We start from the raw sequence: 27080 nt of genomic DNA, 5'->3' as shown, positions 1-27080 counted from the left end.
ATGAAGAGGACGACTTGGTACTAGTTGGCGGTACTGATGAAGAGGACGACTTGGTACTAGAAGGCGGTACTGATGAAGAGGACGACTTGGTACTAGAAGGCGGTACTGATGAAGAGGACGACTTGGCACTAGAAGACGGTACTGATGAATAGGACGACTTGGTACTAGAAGGCGGTACTGATGAAGAGGACGACTTGGTACTAGAAGGCGGAACTGATGAAGAGGACGACTTGGTACTAGAAGGTGGTACTGATGACAAGGACGACTTGGTACTAGTAGGCGGTACTGATGAAGAGGACGAATTGATACTAGAAGGCGGTACTGATGAAGAGGACGACTTGGTCCCACAAGGCGTTACTGATGACCAGGACGACTTGGCACTAGAAGACCGTACTGATGAAGAGGATGACTTGGTGCTAAAAGGTGGCAATGATGAAGAGGACGACTAGGTACTAGAATGCGGTACCGATGCAGAGGATGAAGAACTAGAAGGCGGTACTGATGAAGAGGACATCTTGGTCCCAGAAGGCGGTACTGATGACCAGGACGACTTGGCACTAGAAGACGGTACTGATGAAGAGCATGACTTGGTACAAGTTGGCGGTATTGGAGAAGAGGACGACTTGGTACTAGAAGGCAGTACTGATGAAGAGGATGACGTTCTAGAAGGCTGTACTGATGAAGAGGATGACGTACTAGAAGGTGGTACTGATGAAGAGGACGACTTGATACTAGAAGGCGGTACTGATGAAGAGGACGACTTGGTACTAGTAGGCGGTACTGATGAAGAGGACGACTTGGTACTAGAAGGCGGTACTGATGAAGAGGATGACGTACTAGAAGGCAGTACTGATGAAGAGGACGACTTGGTACTAGAAGGCGGTACTGATGAAGAGGACGCCTCGGTAATAGAAAGGGGTACTGATGAAGAGGACGACTTGGTACTAGTAGGCGGTACTGATGAAGAGGACTACTTGGTACTAGAAGATGGTACTGATGAAGAGGATGACTTGGTACTAGAAGGCGGTACTGATGAAGAGGACGACTTGGTACTAGAAGATGGTACGGATGAAGAGGACGACATGGTACTAGAAGGCGGTACTGATGAAGAGGACGACTTGATACTAGTAGGTGGTACTGATGAAGAAGACGACTTGGTACTAGTAGGCGGTACTGATGAAGAGGACAACTTGGTACAAGAAGACGGTACTGATGAAGAGGACGACTTGGTACTAGAAGGCGGTACTGATGAAGAGGACAACTTGTTACTAGAAGGCGGTACTGATGAAGAGGACGACTTGGTACTAGAAGGTGGTACTGATGAAGAGGACGACTTTGTACTAGTTGGCGGTACTGATGAAGAGGATGACTTGGTACTAGAAGGCGGTACTGATGAAGAGGACGACTTGGTACTAGAAGGTGGTACTGATGAAGAGGACGACTTGGTACTAGAAGACGGTACGGATGAAGAGGACGACTTGTTACTAGAAGGCGGTACTGATGAAGAGGATGATATACTAGAAGGCGGTACTGATGAAGAGGATGATATATTAGAAGGCAGTACTGATGAAGAGGATGATATACTAGAAGGCGGTACTGATGAAGAGGACGACTTGGTACTAGAAGACAGTACCTGATGAAGAGGACGACTTGGTACTTGAAGACGGTACTGATGAACAGGACGACTTGGTACTAGAAGACGGTACTGATGAGGTGGATGACATGGTACTAGAAGACAGTACTGATGAAGAGGACGACTTGGTACTAGAAGGCGGTACTGATGAATAGGACGACTTGGTACTAGACAAAAAAGTACTGATGAAGAGGACGACTTGGTACTAGAAGGCGGTACTGATGAAGAGGACGACTTGATACTAGTAGGTGGTACTGATAAAGAAGACGACTTGGTACTAGTAGGCGGTACTGATGAAGAGGACAACTTGGTACTAGTAGGCGGTACTGATGAAGAGGACGACTTGGTACTAGAAGGCGGTACTGATGAAGAGGACAACTTGGTACTAGAGGGCGATACTGATGAAGAGGACGACTTGGTACTAGAAGGTGGTACTGATGAAGAGGACGACTTGGTACTAGTTGGCGGTACTGATGAAGAGGACGACTTGGTACTACAAGATGGTACTGATGAAGAGGACGACTTGGTACTAGTTGGCGGTACTGATGAAGAGGACGACTTGGTACTAGAAGGCGGTACTGATGAAGAGGACGACTTGGTACTAGAAGGCGGTACTGATGAAGAGGACGACTTGGCACTAGAAGACGGTACTGATGAATAGGACGACTTGGTACTAGAAGGCGGTACTGATGAAGAGGACGACTTGGTACTAGAAGGCGGAACTGATGAAGAGGACGACTTGGTACTAGAAGGTGGTACTGATGACAAGGACGACTTGGTACCAGTAGGCGGTACTGATGAAGAGGACGAATTGATACTAGAAGGCGGTACTGATGAAGAGGACGACTTGGTCCCACAAGGCGTTACTGATGACCAGGACGACTTGGCACTAGAAGACCGTACTGATGAAGAGGATGACTTGGTGCTAAAAGGTGGCACTGATGAAGAGGACGACTAGGTACTAGAATGCGGTACCGATGCAGAGGATGAAGAACTAGAAGGCGGTACTGATGAAGAGGACATCTTGGTCCCAGAAGGCGGTACTGATGACCAGGACGACTTGGCACTAGAAGACGGTACTGATGAAGAGCATGACTTGGTACAAGTTGGCGGTATTGGAGAAGAGGACGACTTGGTACTAGAAGGTGGTACTGATGAAGAGGACGACTTGGTACTAGTAAGCGGTACTGGTGAAGAGGACGACTTGGTACTAGAAGGCAGTACTGATGAAGAGGATGACGTTCTAGAAGGCGGTACTGATGAAGAGGATGACGTACTAGAAGGTGGTACTGATGAAGAGGACGACTTGATACTAGAAGGCGGTACTGATGAAGAGGACGACTCTGTACTAGTAGGCGGTACTGATGAAGAGGACGACTTGGTACTAGAAGGCGGTACTGATGAAGAGGATGACCTACTAGAAGGCGGTACTGATGAAGAGGACGACTTGGTACTAGAAGGCGGTACTGATGAAGAGTACGCCTCGGTAATAGAAAGGGGTACTGATGAAGAGGACAACTTGGTACTAGTAGGCGGTACTGATGAAGAGGACTACTTGGTACTAGAAGACGGTACTGATGAAGAGGACGACTTGGGACTAGAAGGCGGTACTGATGAAGAAGACGACTTGGTATTAGAAGACGGTACTGATGAAGAGGACGACATGGTACTAGAAGGCGGTACTGATGAAGAGGACGACTTGATCGTAGTAGGTCGTACTGATAAAGAAGACGACTTGGTACTAGTAGGCGGTACTGATGAAGAGGACAACTTGGTACTAGAAGGCGGTACTGATGAAGAGGACGACTTGGTACTAGAAGGCGGTACTGATGAAGTGGACGACTTGGTACTAGAAGGCGGTACTGATGAAGAGGAAAACTTGGTACTAGAAGGCGGTACTGATGAAGAGGACTACTTTGTACTAGAAGACGGTACTGATGAAGAGGACGACATGGTACTAGAAGGCGGTACTGATGCAGAGGATGAAGAACTAGAAGGCGGTACTGATGAAGAGGACAACTTGGTCCCAGAAGGCGGTACTGATGACCAGGACGACTTGGCACTAGAAGACGGTACTGATGAAGAGCATGACTTGGTACAAGTTGGCGGTATTGATGAAGAGGACGACTTGGTACTAGAAGGTGGTACTGATGAAGAGGACGACTTGGTACTAGAAGGTGGTACTGATGAAGTGGACGACTTGGTACTAGAAGGCAGTACTGATGAAGAGGACGACTTGGTACTAGTAGGCGGTACTGGTGAAGAGGACGACTTGGTACTAGAAGGCAATACTGATGAAGAGGATGACGTTCTCGAAGGCGGTACTGATGAAGAGGATGAAGTACTAAAAGGTGGTACTGATGAAGAGGACGACTTGGTACTAGAAGGCGGTACTGATAAAGAGGACGACTTAGTACTAGTAGGCGGTACTGATGGAGAGGACGACTTGGTACTAGAAGGCGGTACTGATGAAGAGGATGACGTACTAGAAGGCGGTACTGATGAAAAGGACGACTTGGTACTAGAAGGCGGTACTGATGAAGAGGACGCCTCGGTAATAGAAAGGGGTACTGATGAAGAGGACGACTTGGTACTAGTAGGCGGTACTGATGCAGAGGATGAAGAACTAGAAGGCGGTACTGATGAAGAGGACAACTTGGTCCCAGAAGGCGGTACTGATGACCAGGAGGACTTGGCACTAGAAGACGGTACTGATGAAGAGCATGACTTGGTACAAGTTGGCGGTATTGATGAAGAGGACGACTTGGTACTAGAAGGTGGTACTGATGAAGAGAATGACGTTCTAGAAGGCGGTACTGATGAAGAGGATGACGTACTAGAAGGTGGTACTGATGAGGAGGATGACTTGGTACTAGTAGGCGGTATTGATGAAGAGGACGACTTGGTACTAGTAGGCGGTACTGATGAAGAGGACGACTTGGTACTAGAAGGCGGTACTGATGAAGAGGACGACTTGGTACTAGAAGGCGGTACTGATGAAGAGGACGACTTGATACTAGTAGGTGGTACTGATAAAGAAGACGACTTGGAACTAGTAGGCGGTACTGATGAAGAGGACAACTTGGTACTAGTAGGCGGTACTGATGAAGAGGACTACTTGGTACTAGAAGACCGTACTGATGAAGAGGATGACTTGGTACTAGAAGGCGGTAATGATGAGGAGGATGACTTGGTACTAGAAGACAGTACTGATGAAGAGGACGACTTGGTACTAGAAGGCGGTACTGATGAAGAGGACGACTTGGTACTAGAAGGCGGTACTGATGAAGAGGACGACTTGATACTAGTAGGTGGTACTGATAAATAAGATGACTTGGAACTAGTAGGCGGTACTGATGAAGAGGACGACTTGGTACTAGAAGGCGGTACTGATGAAGAGGACGACTTGGTACTAGAAGGTGGTACTGATGAAGAGGACGACTTGGTACTAGTTGGCGGTACTGATGAAGAGGATGACTTGGTACTAGAAGGCGGTACTGATGAAGAGGACGCCTCGGTACTAGAAGGTGGTACTGATGAAGAGGACGACTTGGTACTAGTAGGTGGTACTGATGAAGAGGACGACTTGGTACTAGAAGATGGTACTGATGAACAGGACGACTTGGTACTAGAAGACGGTACTGATGAAGAGGACGACTTGGTACTAGAAGAGGGTACTGATGAACAGGACGACTTGGTACTAGAAGACGGTACTGATGAGGAGGATGACTTGGTACTAGTAGGCGGTACTGATGAAGAGGACGACTTGGTATTAGACGGCGGTACTGATGAAGAGGACGACTTGGTACTAGAAGGCGGTACTGATGAAGAGGACGACTTGATACTAGTAGGTGGTACTGATAAAGAAGACGACTTGGAACTTGTAGGCGGTACTGATGAAGAGGACAACTTGGTACTAGTAGGCGGTACTGATGAAGAGGACTACTTGGTACTAGAAGACGGTACTGATGAAGAGGATGACTTGGTACTAGAAGACGGTACTGATGAAGAGGATGACTTGGTACTAGAAGGCGGTAATGATGAGGAGGATGACTTGGTACTAGAAGACAGTACTGATGAAGAGGACGACTTGGTACTAGAAGGCGGTACTGATGAAGAGGACGACTTGGTACTAGAAGGCGGTACTGATGAAGAGGACGACTTGATACTAGTAGGTGGTACTGATAAAGAAGATGACTTGGAACTAGTAGGCGGTACTGATGAAGAGGACAACTTGGTACTAGTAGGGGGTACTGATGAAGAGGACTACTTGGTACTAGAAGACGGTACTGATGAAGAGGATGACTTGGTACTAGAAGGCGGTACTTATGAAGAGCACAACTTGGTACTAGAAGACGGTACGGATGAAGAGGACGACATGGTACTAGAAGGTGGTACTGATAAAGAGGACGACTTGATACTAGTAGGTGGTACTGAGAAAGAAGACGACTTGATACTAGCAGGCGGTACTGATGAAGAGGACGACTTGGTACTAGAAGGCGGTACTGATGAAGAGGACAACTTGGTACTAGAAGGCGGTACTGATGAAGAGGACGACTTGGTACTAGAAGGTGGTACTGATGAAGAGGACGACTTGGTACTAGTTGGCGGTACTGATGAAGAGGATGACTTGGTACTAGAAGGAGGTACTAATGAAGAGGACAAGTTGGTACTAGAAGGTGGTACTGATGAAGAGGACGACTTGGTACTAGTAAGTGGTACTGATGAAGAGGACGACTTGGCACTAGAAGGCCGTACTGATGAAGAGGACGACTTGGTACTAGAAGACGGTACGGATGAAGAGGACGACTTGGTACTAGAAGGCGGTACTGATGAAGAGGATGATATACTAGAAGGCGGTACTGATGAAGAGGATGATATATTAGAAGGCAGTACTGATGAAGAGGACGACTTGGTACTAGAAGGCGGTACTGATGAAGAGGACGACTTGGTACTAGAGAAAAAAGTACTGATAAAGAGGACGACTTGGTACTAGAAGGCGGTACTGATGAAGAGGACGACTTGATACTAGTAGGTGGTACTGATAAATATGTCGACTTGGTACTATTAGGCGGTACTGATGAAGAGGACAACTTGGTACTAGTAGGCGGTACTGACGAAGAGGACGACTTGGTACTAGAAGGTGGTACTGATGAAGAGGACAACTTGGTACTAGTTGGCGGTACTGATGAAGAGGACGACTTGGTACTAGAAGACGGTACTGATGAAGAGGACGACTTGGTACTAGAAGGCGGTACTGATGAAGAGGACGACTTGGTACTAGAAGGCGGAACTGATGAAGAGGACGACTTGGTACTGGAATGTGGTACTGATGAAGAGGACGACTTGGTACTAGTAGGCGGTACTGATGAAGAGGACGAATTGATACTAGAAGGCGGTACTGATGAAGAGGACGACTTGGTCCCACAAGGCGTTACTGATGACCAGGACGACTTGGCACTAGAAGACCGTACTGATGAAGAGGATGACTTGGTACTAAAAGGTGGTACTGATGAAGAGGACTACTAGGTACTAGAATGCGGTACTGATGCAGAGGACATCTTGGTCCCAGAAGGCGGTACTGATGAAGAGGACATCTTGGTCCCAGAAGGCGGTACTGATGACCAGGACGACTTGGCACTAGAAGACGGTACTGATGAAGAGCATGACTTGGTACAAGTTGGCGGTATTGATGAAGAGGACGACTTGGTACTAGAAGGTGGTACTGATGAAGAGGACGACTTGGTACTAGTAGGCGGTACTGGTGAAGAGGACGACTTGGTACTAGAAGGCAGTACTGATGAAGAGGATGACGTTCTAGAAGGCGGTACTGATGAAGAGGATGACGTACTAGAAGGTGGTACTGATGAAGAGGACGACTTGGTACTAGAAGGCGGTACTGATGAAGAGTACACCTCGGCAATAGAAAGGGGTACTGATGAAGAGGACAACTTGGTACTAGTAGGCGGTACTGATGAAGAGGACTACTTGGTACTAGAAGATGGTACTGATGAAGAGGACGACTTGGGACTAGAAGGCGGTACTGATGAAGAAGACGACTTGGTACTAGGAGACGGTACTGATGAAGAGGACGACATGGTACTAGAAGGCGGTACTGATGAAGAGGACGACTTGGTACTAGAAGGCGGTACTGATGAAGAGGACGACTTGGTACTAGAAGGCGGTACTGATGAAGAGGACGACTTCATACTAGTAGGTGGTACTGATAAAGAAGACGACTTGGAACTAGTAGGCGGTACTGATGAAGAGGACAACTTGGTACTAGTAGGCGGTACTGATGAAGAGGACTACTTGGTACTAGAAGACGGTACTGATGAAGAGGATGACTTGGTACTAGAAGGCGGTAATGATGAGGAGGATGACTTGGTACTAGAAGACAGTACTGATGAAGAGGACGACTTGGTACTAGAAGGCGGTACTGATGAAGAGGACGACTTGGTACTAGAAGGCGGTACTGATGAAGAGGACGACTTGATACTAGTAGGTGGTACTGATAAAGAAGATGACTTGGAACTAGTAGGCGGTACTGATGAAGAGGACGACTTGGTACTAGAAGGCGGTACTGATGAAGAGGACGACTTGGTACTAGAAGGTGGTACTGATAAAGAGGACGACTTGGTACTAGTTGGCGGTACTGATGAAGAGGATGACTTGGTACTAGAAGGCGGTACTGATGAAGAGGACGACTTGGTACTAGAAGGTGGTACTGATGAAGAGGACGACTTGGTACTAGTAGGTGGTACTGATGAAGAGGACGACTTGGTACTAGAAGATGGTACTGATGAAGAGGACGACTTGGTACTAGAAGACGGTACTGATGAAGAGGACGACTTGGTACTAGAAGAGGGTACTGATGAACAGGACGACTTGGTACTAGAAGACGGTGCTGATGAGGAGGATGACTTGGTACTAGTAGGCGGTACTGATGAAGAGGACGACTTGGTATTAGAAGGCGGTACTGATGAAGAGGACGACTTGGTACTAGAAGGCGGTACTGATGAAGAGGACGACTTGATACTAGTAGGTGGTACTGATAAAGAAGACGACTTGGAACTAGTAGGCGGTACTGATGAAGAGGACAACTTGGTACTAGTAGGCGGTACTGATGAAGAGGACTACTTGGTACTAGAAGACGGTACTGATGAAGAGGATGACTTGGTACTAGAAGGCGGTAATGATGAGGAGGATGACTTGGTACTAGAAGACAGTACTGATGAAGAGGACGACTTGGTACTAGAAGGCGGTACTGATGAAGAGGACGACTTGGTACTAGAAGGCGGTACTGATGAAGAGGACGACTTGATACTAGTAGGTGGTACTGATAAAGAAGATGACTTGGAACTAGTAGGCGGTACTGATGAAGAGGACAACTTGGTACTAGTAGGCGGTACTGATGAAGAGGACTACTTGGTACTAGAAGACGGTACTGATGAAGAGGATGACTTGGTACTAGAAGGCGGTACTTATGAAGAGCACAACTTGGTACTAGAAGACGGTACGGATGAAGAGGACGACATGGTACTAGAAGGTGGTACTGATGAAGAGGACGACATGATACTAGTAGGTGGTACTGAGAAAGAAGACGACTTGGTACTAGCAGGCGGTACTGATGAAGAGGACAACTTGGTACTAGAAGGCGGTACTGATGAAGAGGACAACTTGGTACTAGAAGGCGGTACTGATGAAGAGGACGACTTGGTACTAGAAGGTGGTACTGATGAAGAGGACGACTTGGTACTAGTTGGCGGTACTGATGAAGAGGATGACTTGGTACTAGAAGGCGGTACTAATGAAGAGGACAACTTGGTACTAGAAGGTGGTACTGATGAAGAGGACGACTTGGTACTAGTAAGTGGTACTGATGAAGAGGACGACTTGGCACTAGAAGGCCGTACTGATGAAGAGGACGACTTGGTACTAGAAGGCGGTACTGATGAAGAGGACGACTTGGTACTAGAAGACGGTACGGATGAAGAGGACGACTTGGTACTAGAAGGCGGTAATGATGAAGAGGATGATATACTAGAAGGCGGTACTGATGAAGAGGATGATATATTAGAAGGCAGTACTGATGAAGAGGACAACTTGGTACTAGAAGGCGGTACTGATGAAGAGGACGACTTGGTACTAGAGAAAAAAGTACTGATAAAGAGGACGACTTGGTACTAGAAGGCGGTACTGATGAAGAAGACGACTTGATACTAGTAGGTGGTACTGATAAAGATGTAGACTTGGTACTATTAGGCGGTACTGATGAAGAGGACAACTTGGTACTAGTAGGCGGTACTGATGAAGAGGACGACTTGGTACTAGAAGGCGGTACTGATGAAGAGGACAACTTGGTACTAGTTGGCGGTACTGATGAAGAGGACGACTTGGTACTAGAAGACGGTACTGATGAAGAGGACGACTTGGTACTAGAAGGCGGTACTGATGAAGAGGACGACTTGGTACTAGAAGGCGGAACTGATGAAGAGGACGACTTGGTACTGGAATGTGGTACTGATGAAGAGGACGACTTGGTACTAGTAGGCGGTACTGATGAAGAGGACGAATATATACTAGAAGGCGGTACTGATGAAGAGGACGACTTGGTCCCACAAGGCGTTACTGATGACCAGGACGACTTGGCACTAGAAGACCGTACTGATGAAGAGGATGACTTGGTACTAAAAGGTGGTACTGATGAAGAGGACGACTAGGTACTAGAATGCGGTACTGATGCAGAGGATGAAGAACTAGAAGGCGGTACTGATGAAGAGGACATCTTGGTCCCAGAAGGCGGTACTGATGACCAGGACGACTTGGCACTAGAAGACGGTACTGATGAAGAGCATGACTTGGTACAAGTTGGCGGTATTGATGAAGAGGACGACTTGGTACTAGAAGGTGGTACTGATGAAGAGGACGACTTGGTACTAGTAGGCGGTACTGGTGAAGAGGACGACTTGGTACTAGAAGGCAGTACTGATGAAGAGGATGACGTTCTAGAAGGCGGTACTGATGAAGAGGATGACGTACTAGAAGGTGGTACTGATGAAGAGGACGACTTGGTACTAGAAGGCGGTACTGATGAAGAGTACGCCTCGGCAATAGAAAGGGGTATTGATGAAGAGGACAACTTGGTACTAGTAGGCGGTACTGATGAAGAGGACTACTTGGTACTAGAAGACGGTACTGATGAAGAGGACGACTTGGGACTAGAAGGCGGTACTGATGAAGAAGACGACTTGGTACTAGGAGACGGTACTGATGAAGAGGACGACATTGGTACTAGAAGGCGGTACTGATGAAGAGGACGACTTGATACTAGTAGGTGGTACTGACAAAGAAGACGACTTGGAACTAGTAGGCGGTACTGATGAAGAGGACAACTTGGTACTAGTAGGCGGTACTGATGAAGAGGACTACTTGGTACTAGAAGACGGTACTGATGAAGAGGATGACTTGGTACTAGAAGGCGGTAATGATGAGGAGGATGACTTGGTACTAGAAGACAGTACTGATGAAGAGGACGACTTGGTACTAGAAGGCGGTACTGATGAAGAGGACGACTTGGTACTAGAAGGCGGTACTGATGAAGAGGACGACTTGATACTAGTAGGTGGTACTGATAAAGAAGATGACTTGGAACTAGTAGGCGGTACTGATGAAGAGGACAACTTGGTACTAGAAGACGGTACTGATGAAGAGGACGACTTGGTACTAGAAGGTGGTACTGATAAAGAGGATGACTTGGTACTAGTTGGCGGTACTGATGAAGAGGATGACTTGGTACTAGTAGGCGGTACTGATGAAGAGGATGACTTGATACTAGAAGGTGGTACTGATGAAGAGGACGACTTGGTACTAGAAGGTGGTACTGATGAAGAGGACGACTTGGTACTAGAATGCCGTACTGATGAAGAGGACGACTTGGTACTAGAAGGTGGTACTGATGAAGAGGACGACTTGGTACTAGTTGGCGGTACTGATGAAGAGGACGACTTGGTACTTGAAGACGGTACTGATGAACAGGACGACTTGGTACTAGAAGACGGTACTGATGAGGTGGATGACATGGTACTAGAAGACAGTAATGATGAAGAGGACGACTTGGTACTAGAAGGCCGTACTGATGAAGAGGACGACTTGGTACTAGAAGGTGGTACTGATGAAGAGGATGACTTGGTACTAGTAGGCGGTACTGATGAAGAGGACGAATTGATACTAGAAGGCGGTACTGATGAAGAGGACGACTTGGTCCCACAAGGCGTTACTGATGACCAGGACGACTTGGCACTAGAAGACCGTACTGATGAAGAGGATGACTTGGTATTAAAAGGTGGTACTGATGAAGAGGACGACTAGGTACTAGAATGCGGTACTGATGCAGAGGATGAAGAACTAGAAGGCGGTACTGATAAAGAGGACATCTTGGTCCCAGAAGGCGGTACTGATGACCAGGACGACTTGGCACTAGAAGACGGTACTGATGAAGAGCATGACTTGGTACAAGTTGGCGGTATTGATGAAGAGGACGACTTGGTACTAGAAGGTGGTACTGATGAAGAGGACGACTTGGTACTAGTAGGCGGTACTGGTGAAGAGGACGACTTGGTACTAGAAGGCAGTACTGATGAAGAGGATGACGTTCTAGAAGGCGGTACTGATGAAGAGGATGACGTACTAGAAGGTGGTACCAATGAAGAGGACGACTTGGTACTAGAAGGCGGTACTGATGAAGAGTACGCCTCGGTAATAGAAAGGGGTACTGATGAAGAGGACAACTTGGTACTAGAAGACGGTACTGATGAAGAGGACGACTTGGTACTAGAAGGTGGTACTGATAAAGAGGATGACTTGGTACTAGTTGGCGGTACTGATGAAGAGGATGACTTGGTACTAGTAGGCGGTACTGATGAAGAGGATGACTTGATACTAGAAGGTGGTACTGATGAAGAGGACGACTTGGTACTAGTAGGTGGTACTGATGAAGAGGACGACTTGGTACTAGAAGGCCGTACTGATGAAGAGGACGACTTGGTACTTGAAGACGGTACTGATGAACAGGACGACTTGGTACTAGAAGACGGTACTGATGAGGTGGATGACATGGTACTAGAAGACAGTAATGATGAAGAGGACGACTTGGTACTAGAAGGCCGTACTGATGAAGAGGACGACTTGGTACTAGAAGGTGGTACTGATGAAGAGGATGACTTGGTACTAGTTGGCGGTACTGATGAAGAGGACGACTTGGTACTTGAAGACGGTACTGATGAACAGGAGGACTTGGTACTAGAAGACGGTACTGATGAGGTGGATGACATGGTACTAGAAGACAGTAATGATGAAGAGGACGACTTGGTACTAGAAGGCGGTACTGATGAAAGGACGACTTGGTACTAGAGAAAAAAGTACTGATGAAGAGGACGACTTGGTACTAGTAGGTGGTACTGATAAAGAAGACGACTTGGTACTAGTAGGCGGTACTGATGAAGAGGACAACTTGGTACTAGTAGGCGGTACTGATGAAGAGGACGACTTGGTACTAGAAGGCAGTACTGATGAAGAGGACAACTTGGTACTAGAGGGCGGTACTGATGAAGAGGACGACTTGGTACTAGAAGGTGGCACTGATGAAGAGGACTACTTGGTACTAGTTGGCGGTACTGATGAAGAGGACAACTTGGTACTACAAGATGGTACTGATGAAGAGGACGACTTGGTACTAGTTGGCGGTACTGATGAAGAGGACGACTTGGTACTAGAAGGCGGTACTGATGAAGAGGACGACTTGGTACTAGAAGGCGGTACTGATGAAGAGGACGACTTGGTACTACAAGACCGTACTGATGAAGAGGACGACTTCGTACTAGAAGGCGGTACTGATGAAGAGGACGACTTGGTACTAGAAGGCGGAACGGATGAAGAGGACGACTTGGTACTAGAAGGTGGTACTGATGACGAGGACGACTTGGTACTAGTAGGCGGTACTGATGAAGAGGACGAATTGATACTAGAAGGCGGTACTGATGAAGAGGACGACTTGGTCCCACAAGGCGTTACTGATGACCAGGACGACTTGGCACTAGAAGACCGTACTGATGAAGAGGATGACTTGGTACTAAAAGGTGGTACTGATGAAGAGGACGACTAGGTACTAGAATGCGGTACTGATGCAGAGGATGAAGAACTAGAAGGCGGTACTGATAAAGAGGACATCTTGGTCCCAGAAGGCGGTACTGATGACCAGGACGACTTGGCACTAGAAGACGGTACTGATGAAGAGCATGACTTGGTACAAGTTGGCGGTATTGATGAAGAGGACGACTTGGTACTAGAAGGTGGTACTGATGAAGAGGACGACTTGGTACTAGTAGGCGGTACTGGTGAAGAGGACGACTTGGTACTAGAAGGCAGTACTGATGAAGAGGATGACGTTCTAGAAGGCGGTACTGATGAAGAGGATGACGTACTAGAAGGTGGTACTGATGAAGAGGACGACTTGGTACTAGAAGGCGGTACTGATGAAGAGTACGCCTCGGTAATAGAAAGGGGTACTGATGAAGAGGACAACTTGGTACTAGAAGACGGTACTGATGAAGAGGACGACTTGGTACTAGAAGGCGGAACTGATGAAGAGGACGACTTGGTACTAGAAGACGGTACTGATGAAGAGGACGACTTGATACTAGTAGGTGGTACTGATAAAGAAGACGACTTGGTACTAGTAGGCGGTACTGATGAAGAGGACAACTTGGTGCTAGTAGGCGGTACTGATGAAGAGGACGACTTGGTACTAGAAGGCGGTACTGGTGAAGAGGACAACTTGTTACTAGAGGGCGGTACTGATGAAGAGGACGACTTGGTACTAGAAGGTGGTACTGATGAAGAGGACGACTTGGTACTAGTTGGCGGTACTGATGAAGAGGACGACTTGGTACTACAAGATGGTACTGATGAAGAGGACGACTTGGTACTAGTTGGCGGTACTGATGAAGAGGACGACTTGGTACTAGAGGGCGGTACTGATGAAGAGGACGACTTGGTACTAGAAGGTGGCACTGATGAAGAGGACTACTTGGTACTAGTTGGCGGTACTGATGAAGAGGACAACTTGGTACTACAAGATGGTACTGATGAAGAGGACGACTTGGTACTAGTTGGCGGTACTGATGAAGAGGACGACTTGGTACTAGAAGGCGGTACTGATGAAGAGGACGACTTGGTACTAGAAGGCGGTACTGATGAAGAGGACGACTTGGTACTACAAGACCGTACTGATGAAGAGGACGACTTCGTACTAGAAGGCGGTACTGATGAAGAGGACGACTTGGTACTAGAAGGCGGAACTGATGAAGAGGACGAATTGGTACTAGAAGGTGGTACTGATGACGAGGACGACTTGGTACTAGTAGGCGGTACTGATGAAGAGGACGAATTGATACTAGAAGGCGGTACTGATGAAGAGGACGACTTGGTCCCACAAGGCGTTACTGATGACCAGGACGACTTGGCACTAGAAGACCGTACTGATGAAGAGGATGACTTGGTACTAAAAGGTGGTACTGATGAAGAGGACGACTAGGTACTAGAATGCGGTACTGATGCAGAGGATGAAGAACTAGAAGGCGGTACTGATAAAGAGGACATCTTGGTCCCAGAAGGCGGTACTGATGACCAGGACGACTTGGCACTAGAAGACGGTACTGATGAAGAGCATGACTTGGTAAGAGTTGGCGGTATTGATGAAGAGGACGACTTGGTACTAGAAAGTGGTACTGATGAAGAGGACGACTTGGTACTAGTAGGCGGTACTGGTGAAGAGGACGACTTGGTACTAGAAGGCAGTACTGATGAAGAGGATGACGTTCTAGAAGGCGGTACTGATGAAGAGGATGACGTACTAGAAGGTGGTACTGATGAAGAGGACGACTTGGTACTAGAAGGCGGTACTGATGAAGAGTACGCCTCGGTAATAGAAAGGGGTACTGATGAAGAGGACAACTTGGTACTAGAAGACGGTACTGATGAAGAGGACGACTTGGTACTAGAAGGCGGAACTGATGAAGAGGACGACTTGGTACTAGAAGACGGTACTGATGAAGAGGACGACTTGATACTAGTAGGTGGTACTGATAAAGAAGACGACTTGGTACTAGTAGGCGGTACTGATGAAGAGGACAACTTGGTGCTAGTAGGCGGTACTGATGAAGAGGACGACTTGGTACTAGAAGGCGGTACTGGTGAAGAGGACAACTTGGTAATAGAGGGCGGTACTGATGAAGAGGACGACTTGGTACTAGAAGGTGGTACTGATGAAGAGGACGACTTGGTACTAGTTGGCGGTACTGATGAAGAGGACGACTTGGTACTACAAGATGGTACTGATGAAGAGGACGACTTGGTACTAGTTGGCGGTACTGATGAAGAGGACGACTTGGTACTAGAAGGCGGTACTGATGAAGAGGACGACTTGGTACTAGTAGGCGGTACTGATGAAGAGGACGACTTGGTACTAGAAGACGGTACTGATGAAGAGGACGACTTGGTACTAGAAGGCGGTACTGATGAAGAGGACGACTTGGTACTAGAAGGCGGAACTGATGAAGAGGACGACTTGGTACTAGAAGGTGGTACTGATGACGAGGACGACATGGTACTAGTAGGCGGTACTGATGAAGAGGACGAATTGATACTAGAAGGCGGTACTGATGAAGAGGACGACTTGGTCCCACAAGGCGTTACTGATGACCAGGACGACTTGGCACTAGAAGACCGTACTGATGAAGAGGATGACTTGGTACTAAAAGGTGGTACTGATGAAGAGGACGACTAGGTACTAGAATGCGGTACTGATGCAGAGGATGAAGAACTAGAAGGCGGTACTGATGAAGAGGACATCTTGGTCCCAGAAGGCGGTACTGATGACCAGGACGACTTGGCACTAGAAGACGGTACTGATGAAGAGCATGACTTGGTACAAGTTGGCGGTATTGATGAAGAGGACGACTTGGTACTAGAAGGTGGTACTGATGAAAAGGACGACTTGGTACTAGTAGGCGGTACTGGTGAAGAGGACGACTTGGTACTAGAAGGCAGTACTGATGAAGAGGATGACGTTCTAGAAGGCGGTACTGATGAAGAGGATGACGTACTAGAAGGTGGTACTGATGAAGAGGACGACTTGGTACTAGAAGGCAGTACTGATGAAGAGTACGCCTCGGTAATAGAAAGGGGTACTGATGAAGAGGACAACTTGGTACTAGTAGGCGGTACTGATGAAGAGGACTACTTGGTACTAGAAGACGGTACTGAGGAAGAGGACGACTTGGGACTAGAAGGCGGTACTGATGAAGAAGACGACTTGGTACTAGAAGACGGTACTGATGAAGAGGACGACATGGTACTAGAAGGTGGTACTGATGAAGAGGACGACTTGGTACTAGAAGGCAGTACTGATGAAGAGTACGCCTCGGTAATAGAAAGGGGTACTGATGAAGAGGACAACTTGGTACTAGTAGGCGGTACTGATGAAGAGGACTACTTGGTACTAGAAGACGGTACTGAGGAAGAGGACGACTTGGGACTAGAAGGCGGTACTGATGAAGAAGACGACTTGGTACTAGAAGACGGTACTGATGAAGAGGACGACATGGTACTAGAAGGCCGTACTGATGAAGAGGACGACTTGGTACTAGAAGATGGTACTGATGAAGAGGACGACTTGGTACTAGAAGGTGGTACTGATGACGAGGACGACTTGGTACTAGTAGGCGGTACTGATGAAGAGGACGACTTGGTACTAGAAGGTGGTACTGATGAAGAGGACGACTTGGTACTAGAAGGCCGTACTGATGAAGAGGACGACTTGGTACTAGAAGGTGGTACTGATGAAGAGGACGACTTGGTACTAGTTGGCGGTACTGATGAAGAGGACGACTTGGTACTTGAAGACGGTACTGATGAACAGGACGACTTGGTACTAGAAGACGGTACTGATGAGGTGGATGACATGGTGCTAGAAGACAGTAATGATGAAGAGGACGACTTGGTACTAGAAGGCCGTACTGATGAAGAGGACGACTTGGTACTAGAAGGTGGTACTGATGAAGAGGACGACTTGGTACTAGTTGGCGGTACTGATGAAGAGGACGACTTGGTACTTGAAGACGGTACTGATGAAAGGACGACTTGGTACTAGAGAAAAAAGTACTGATGAAGAGGACGACTTGGTACTAGTAGGTGGTACTGATAAAGAAGACGACTTGGTACTAGTAGGCGGTACTGATGAAGAGGACAACTTGGTACTAGTAGGCGGTACTGATGAAGAGGACGACTTGGTACTAGAAGGCGGTACTGATGAAGAGGACAACTTGGTACTAGAGGGCGGTACTGATGAAGAGGACGACTTGGTACTAGAAGGTGGCACTGATGAAGAGGACTACTTGGTACTAGTTGGCGGTACTGATGAAGAGGACAACTTGGTACTACAAGATGGTACTGATGAAGAGGACGACTTGGTACTAGTTGGCGGTACTGATGAAGAGGACGACTTGGTACTAGAAGGCGGTACTGATGAAGAGGACGACTTGGTACTAGAAGGCGGTACTGATGAAGAGGACGACTTGGTACTACAAGACCGTACTGATGAAGAGGACGACTTCGTACTAGAAGGCGGTACTGATGAAGAGGACGACTTGGTACTAGAAGGCGGAACTGATGAAGAGGACGACTTGGTACTAGAAGGTGGTACTGATGAACAGGACGACTTGGTACTAGTAGGCGGTACTGATGAAGAGGACGAATTGATACTAGAAGGCGGTACTGATGAAGAGGACGACTTGGTCCCACAAGGCGTTACTGATGACCAGGACGACTTGGCACTAGAAGACCGTACTGATGAAGAGGATGACTTGGTACTAAAAGGTGGTACTGATGAAGAGGACGACTAGGTACTAGAATGCGGTACTGATGCAGAGGATGAAGAACTAGAAGGCGGTACTGATAAAGAGGACATCTTGGTCCCAGAAGGCGGTACTGATGACCAGGACGACTTGGCACTAGAAGACGGTACTGATGAAGAGGATGACTTGGTACAAGTTGGCGGTATTGATGAAGAGGACGACTTGGTACTAGAAGGTGGTACTGATGAAGAGGACGACTTGGTACTAGTAGGCGGTACTGGTGAAGAGGACGACTTGGTACTAGAAGGCAGTACTGATGAAGAGGATGACGTTCTAGAAGGCGGTACTGATGAAGAGGATGACGTACTAGAAGGTGGTACTGATGAAGAGGACGACTTGGTACTAGAAGGCGGTACTGATGAAGAGTACGCCTCGGTAATAGAAAGGGGTACTGATGAAGAGGACAACTTGGTACTAGAAGACGGTACTGATGAAGAGGACGACTTGGTACTAGAAGGCGGAACTGATGAAGAGGACGACTTGGTACTAGAAGACGGTACTGATGAAGAGGACGACTTGATACTAGTAGGTGGTACTGATAAAGAAGACGACTTGGTACTAGTAGGCGGTACTGATGAAGAGGACAACTTGGTGCTAGTAGGCGGTACTGATGAAGAGGACGACTTGGTACTAGAAGGCGGTACTGGTGAAGAGGACAACTTGGTACTAGAGGGCGGTACTGATGAAGAGGACGACTTGGTACTAGAAGGTGGTACTGATGAAGAGGACGACTTGGTACTAGTTGGCGGTACTGATGAAGAGGACGACTTGGTACTACAAGATGGTACTGATGAAGAGGACGACTTGGTACTAGTTGGCGGTACTGATGAAGAGGACGACTTGGTACTAGAAGGCGGTACTGATGAAGAGGACGACTTGGTACTAGTAGGCGGTACTGATGAAGAGGACGACTTGGTACTAGAAGACGGTACTGATGAAGAGGACGACTTGGTACTAGAAGGCGGTACTGATGAAGAGGACGACTTGGTACTAGAAGGCGGAACTGATGAAGAGGACGACTTGGTACTAGAAGGTGGTACTGATGACGAGGACGACTTGGTACTAGTAGGCGGTACTGATGAAGAGGACGAATTGATACTAGAAGGCGGTACTGATGAAGAGGACGACTTGGTCCCACAAGGCGTTACTGATGACCAGGACGACTTGGCACTAGAAGACCGTACTGATGAAGAGGATGACTTGGTACTAAAAGGTGGTACTGATGAAGAGGACGACTAGGTACTAGAATGCAGTACTGATGCAGAGGATGAAGAACTAGAAGGCGGTACTGATGAAGAGGACATCTTGGTCCCAGAAGGCGGTACTGATGACCAGGACGACTTGGCACTAGAAGACGGTACTGATGAAGAGCATGACTTGGTACAAGTTGGCGGTATTGATGAAGAGGACGACTTGGTACTAGAAGGTGGTACTGATGAAAAGGACGACTTGGTACTAGTAGGCGGTACTGGTGAAGAGGACGACTTGGTACTAGAAGGCAGTACTGATGAAGAGGATGACGTTCTAGAAGGCGGTACTGATGAAGAGGATGACGTACTAGAAGGTGGTACTGATGAAGAGGACGACTTGGTACTAGAAGGCAGTACTGATGAAGAGTACGCCTCGGTAATAGAAAGGGGTACTGATGAAGAGGACAACTTGGTACTAGTAGGCGGTACTGATGAACAGGACTACTTGGTACTAGAAGACGGTACTGAGGAAGAGGACGACTTGGGACTAGAAGGCGGTACTGATGAAGAAGACGACTTGGTACTAGAAGACGGTACTGATGAAGAGGACGACATGGTACTAGAAGGCCGTACTGATGAAGAGGACGACTTGGTACTAGAAGATGGTACTGATGAAGAGGACGACTTGGTACTAGAAGGTGGTACTGATGACGAGGACGACTTGGTACTAGTAGGCGGTACTGATGAAGAGGACGAATTGATACTAGAAGGCGGTACTGATCAAGAGGACGACTTGGTCCCACAAGGCATTACTGATGACCAGGACGACTTGGCACTAGAAGACCGTACTGATGAAGAGGATGACTTGGTACTAGAAGGCGGTACTGATGAAGAGGACGACTAGGTACTAGAATGCGGTACTGATGAAGAGGATGACTTCGTACTTGAAGGTGGTCCTGATGAAGAGGATGACTTTATACTAGAAGGCGGTACAGATGCAGAGGATGACGTACTAGAAGGCGGTACTGATGAAGAGGACGACTTGGTCCCAGAAGGCGGTACTGATGACGAGGACGACTTGGTACTAGAAGACGGTACTGATGAAGAGGACGACTTGGTACTAGAGGGCGGTACTGATGAAGAGGACGACTTGGTACTAGTAGGCGGTACTGATGAATAGGACGACTTGATACTAGTAGGCGGTACTGGTGAAGGGGACTACTTGGTACTAGTAGGCGGTACTGATGAAGAGGACGACTTGATACTAGAAGGCGGTACTGATGCAGAGGATGACGTACTAGATGGTGGTACTGATGAAGAGGACAACTTGATAGTAGAAGGCGGTACTGATGCAGAGGATGACGTCCTAGAAGGCGGTACTGATGAAGAGGACGACTTGGTCCCAGAAGGCGGTACTGATGACAAGGACGACTTGGCACTAGAAGACGGTACTGATGAAGAGGACGACTTGGTACTAGAGGGCGGTACTGATGAAGAGGACGACTTGGTACTAGTAGGCGGTACTGATGAAGAGGACGACTTGATACTAGTAGGCGGTACTGGTGAAGGGGATGACTTGGTACTAGTAGGCGGTATTGATGAAGAGGACGACTTGATACTAGAAGGCGGTACTGATGCAGAGGATGACTTACTAGAAGGTGGTACAGATGAAGAGGACAACTTGGTACTAGAAGGCGGTACTGATGAAGAGGACGACTTGGTACTAGTAGGCGGTACTGATGAAGAGGACGACTTGGTACTAGAAGGTGGTACTGATGAAGAGGACGACTTGGTACTAGTAGGCGATACTGATGAAGAGGACGACTTGGTACTAGAAGGCGGTACTGATGAAGAGGACGACTAGGTACTAGAATGCGGTACTGATGAAGAGGATGACTTGGTACTAGAAGGTGGTACTGATGAAGAGGACGACTTGATACTAGAAGGCGGTACTGATGCAGAGGATGAAGAACTAGAAGGCGGTACTGATGAAGAGGACGACTTGGTCCCAGAAGGCGGTACTGATGACCAGGACGACTTGGCACTAGAAGACGGTACTGAAGAAGAGCATGACTTGGTACTAGTTGGCGGTATTGATGAAGAGGACCACTTGGTACTAGTAGGCGGTACTGATGAATAGGACGACTTGATACTAGAATGCGGTACTGATGAAGAGGATGACTTGGTACTAGAAGGTGGTACTGATGAAGAGGACGACTTGATACTAGAAGGCGGTACTGATGCAGAGGATGACGTACTAGAAGGCGGTATTGATGAAGAAGACGACTTGGTACTAGTAGGCGGTACTGATGACGAGGACGACTTGGCACTAGAAGACGGTACTGATGAAGAGGACGACTTGGTACTAGAGGGCGGTACTGATGAAGAGGACGACTTGGTACTAGTAGGCGGTACTGATGAAGAGGACGACTTGATACTAGTAGGCGGTACTGGTGAAGGGGACGACTTGGCACTAGTAGGCGGTACTGATGAAGAGGACAACTTGATACTAGAAAGCGGTACTGATGCAGAGGATGACGTACTAGAAGGCGGTACTGATGAAGAGGACGACTTGGTCCCAGAAGGCGGTACTGATGACGAGGACGACTTGGCACTAGAAGACGGTACTGATGAAGAGGACGACTTGGTACTAGAGGGCAGTACTGATGAAGAGGACGACTTGGTACTAGTAGGCGGTACTGATGAAGAGGACGATTTGATACTAGTAGGCGGTACTGGTGAAGGGGACGACTTGGTACTAGAAAGGGGTACTGATGAAGAGGACGACTTGGTACTAGAAGGCGGTACTGATGAAGAGGACGACTTGGTACTAGTAGGCGGTACTGATGAAGAGGACGACGTGGTACTAGAAGGCGGTACTGATGAAGAGGACGACTTGGTACTAGTAGGCGATACTGATGAAGAGGACGACTTGGTACTCGAAGGCGGTACTGATGAAGAGGACGGCTTGGTACTAGTAGGCGGTACTGAAGCTTCTGACTGCAACACAGAGGTTTTGTAAGTCAACGCACCGTTTTATCCTGAATGGCTTCAACATTCTTGTTTCCATGCAGTGTTTGACCTCCAGAGGACCGCAGGTGGCTCGTGTTATTTTCCTTTATTCTACTTTCTGCAGCGCTTCGAGTCGTGACTAATCAATAGATGTCAGACTCGGCACCTTCCCACCAGGCAAACAGCTCCAACATAAAAGACGGATACACTGGGTGACAATAGCAAACCATATGTTTCTGGTTCCCATCCATCATGGCTGACACCAACACACTCCTCCCTTTTCTGTACCTCACAGTCGCACACACACTTGGTAAATGTATGCAGCAAGAAGGATTGTGTGAGCGCACATATCACACATGGGCAACCAGTGTGATTCTGATCACCGTCATTTGCTTTAGTTTTCATTCACACCTCCACAGTAAGCTCAGCTTGAGTCACTTCATGTGTTTCCACATGAGACAGCTGGTGAAAGGCCATGAAGCACAGTGTGAGAAACTCACCGTAAACATGACAGGTAGTCATACGACAAGCCTCACACACATGTCACATGACACGTCTGACTTACATATATTCCTGGTTTAGTTCAGACCAGTTACTGTAAAGGACTGTGTACGTAGTGAATGAACAGTCTGGGCTATTTCAAGGATGTATGTGTTGTGGGAAAAGTCTGTCAATGACGAGGAGTCTGGTTCTGAAGTGAAAAGATTACAACGTTTATTGAACAGAAAATAAGAAAGAACAGAATAATACAAATTGTAATTTGTATTACAATTTGGTCTGGCAGGTTGGAAGTCTGGAATGCTCCAAAGAATCCTAGACTAAACTGTCTTTTAAGACCTCACCTACAGTACGTCGATTGCATGTCACAATCTATGTTATTCTAAACAAAGGATGACCTGTTATCCTACAGATGAGGTCAAACTGACCACTAACTTATAATCTCCCGAATGGCACCGTGGTATTTGACTTCCTCGCTGTAAAACTCTTCAAAGGAAGAGAATGTTCTAGTTAATCAGATCCCAGATGTCTGAATGCAGATATCTCAGAGCCTCTACTCATTATCTATGCCCATAAGGAGAATAAGCAGACACTGCAACCAAGCTTGAGTTCTTAAGTTCATCATGACCATTTCAGGAAGCCCATATATGACAAATGTGAAAATCTAAGTCAGAACAAAAAATTTCCACAACATATGCTCCTTTTTTTCTTTGAGGAGAATCTCCCGTTCCACCACATCATGATGATGAGAATCTCCTGTTTCACCATAACCATAATGAGAATCTCCCCTTCCACCCCAAAAATGATGAGAATCTCTCATTCCACCACATGATGATGAGAATCTCCTGTTCCACCTCATCATGATGAGAATCTCCCGTTCCACCTCATCATGATGAGAATCTCCCGTTCCACCTCATCATGATGAGAATCTCCCGTTCCACCTCATCATGATGAGAATCTCCCGTTCCACCACATGATGATGAGAATCTCCTGTTCCACCTCATCATGATGAGAATCTCCCGTTCCACCACATGATGATGAGAATCTCCCGTTCCACCTCATCATGATGAGAATCTCCCGTTCCACCTCATCATGATGAGAATCTCCCGTTCCACCACATGATGATGAGAATCTCCCGTTCCACCTCATCATGATGAGAATCTCCCGTTCCACCTCATCATGATGAGAATCTTCCGTTCCACCTCATCATGATGAGAATCTTCCGTTCCACCTCATCATGATGAGAATCTCCCGTTCCACCTCATCATGATGAGAATCTCCCGTTCCACCTCATCATGATGAGAATCTCCCGTTCCACCTCATCATGATGAGAATCTCCCGTTCCACCTCATCATGATGAGAATCTCCTGTTCCACCTCATCATGATGAGAATCTCCCGTTCCACCTCATCATGATGAGAATCTCCCGTTCTACCACATCCATGATGGGAATCTCCCAAAGCTTCTCTGTTGGATGTAGATCTGGCTGCTTTCAACTCAAAATAAGGGGATCGATTCCAGGCACTCCATAGCTGTGTGCAGAAGTGTCCCTGCAAGACGCTGAACCTTGCCCAAGAACCCCAAGTTTCCCCCCGGATGTACATAGGCACATCATGGGGGAACTTGTTCATGTATCTATATATATGTATATGTATAAACATGTACTGCATATATGTACATTAATATGGATAAAAGCTGTAAACAGCAAATTCTAAATGGCTGTAAAATAGAATAGATCTGGTGACTGTGGAGGCCGTTGGAGGACAGTGAACTCCCTGTCATGGTGGAGATGATGTGAGCTTTGTGACATGGTGCATCATCCTGCTGGAAGTTTCCATCAGAAGATGCTACACTGTGCTCAGAAAGGGATGGACATGCATCCCGTTCAGCAGCAATACTCAGCAATACTCAGGTTAAACCATATCATGTTGGTACTAAGGGGTATAAAAGTGGGACAAGAACGCATCCTGCACACCATTACATCAACAGCAGCCTGAAGCTAAAAATCTCCTTTCCTCCTCATTCTGATGCTCAGTTTTAACTTCAGCAGGTTGTTTTCACTATGTCTACATAACTACATGCTGCCATGTGATTGGGTGGTTGGATGACAGTCTTACCAGGAACTAGAAGAGGTGTAGCTGATGACATGGAGGCTCAGTTCTTCAGATATAGTCATGCACCTGTGTCCATCATGTTCAATTTTGTAAAGACATCTAAAGCTCACAACGCTGTAGCCAACCGCCCTGGACGTTGAACAAACAGAAGATTTATATCTTACAATGAAAAATTGTTCAACTGGTGCTTAAAGAACCTTGATTGACTTCTAAATAAAGTCACACTGACCTGCAGGTTTAGTGTACAACAGCGTCAACTTGCACTTTGGTCAACATCTGAATGAGAAGGGATGATTAGGCAAGAATAAGGATTCCACTGCTGACACACAAACATGGAAAAGCCAGAGTCCTCCTGGGAGAAAATCCTCTAGACAGATGAGACAAAGCTCCAGCTTCATGGTAAAGCTCATCATTCAGCTGTCAATTAAAAGAAAATCCCAAAGAAAAGAAGATGGTCCCGACAAGTCAAACATGGAGGATATTCTGGATGTTTGGGTTGGCTTGTTTTTCAGGTGGTCTTTACTGCATGTTTTTCTGAAGTCTGAAGGCTCCTAAAGAATTGTGAAGTTCAGCCCAGTGTCAAACATCAGGGTCTCAGGTGGAAATCCTGGGTCTTTCAGCAGGACGATGGCCCAAAGCACCCAGATATCAACAGTCTGTGGTGGGCAGCAATGAGTCCAGATCTACATCCCATAGAGCACCTTTGGAGAGGCCTGAAGACAGCAGCTGGGAGCAGAAGCCCTTAAATCTGAGAAAAGTGGCGCAGATGGCAAAAGGAAAAGCAGAGACACATGAAAGAAATAAACATCTGATATCTTTTCCACAGGGTTGATGGTGCCAATGATTTGTCAAGCCCATTGATGGCATTTTGTGTTGAATATCTCAGATACTTTTGGGTTTCTTTGTTCTTCTAGTGACTGTTTATCACATGCAAAATTCACCATTAATACAAAGCTATCGCTCCAACAGAAGAAAACCTTTGGCTTTCAAACGTCATTAACATGTACAGATGGGGGGGAAAACGGTGAGGTGCAAGCTAAAGGCCCACTGATGCTGGACATTGAACATGGACATGCAGACAGAGTGACAGTTTCATCCATCTCCTGCATTGGTTTCACACATAAATGTATCTGACAGTCATAACTATTGGTCACTTGACGGGGAAAACGGAACAATACCACCTGAAATCATGGGATTTACCAGTGAAAGGCGAAAAACAGAGAAAAAAAACGGCAAATAAGAAGTAGTAGAAGAAAAACATATTGGAAAGTTGAGTACCGCAAAAAAAGTTTTCTGGCTTTATAGCGGTGGATTACCTCTATCAACCAGTGTCAAATCATGGAAGTGAACGCTGAACTCAGCACTGCCCCCTAGAGGATGAACTGATTTAACAACCATGGCAACGTATAGGATATAAAAAAGTATGAGGTAAATGCTGGGAAAACAAAAACATGCCAAACTCATGAGCAGTCCCCTGTGGTTTTCTGATGGGAGCCTGGTCTTCTCGGGCTCTTTAATCCACTTTCTCCTCTTTATCATTAATGCGTGAACGGATCAGATGGAAGCTTCTGGAACAGGCTGATATATGCCCTACATGCTTCTACTCCAGCAGATTTCTATAAATCTGCTAACAACTGAAATCCAACATCTGGTACGCAGAG

Source organism: Telmatherina bonti, assembly GCF_933228915.1.
Source record: "Telmatherina bonti genome assembly, chromosome: 20".
NCBI lineage: Eukaryota > Metazoa > Chordata > Actinopteri > Atheriniformes > Telmatherinidae > Telmatherina > Telmatherina bonti.
This window is presented reverse-complemented; position numbering follows the sequence as displayed.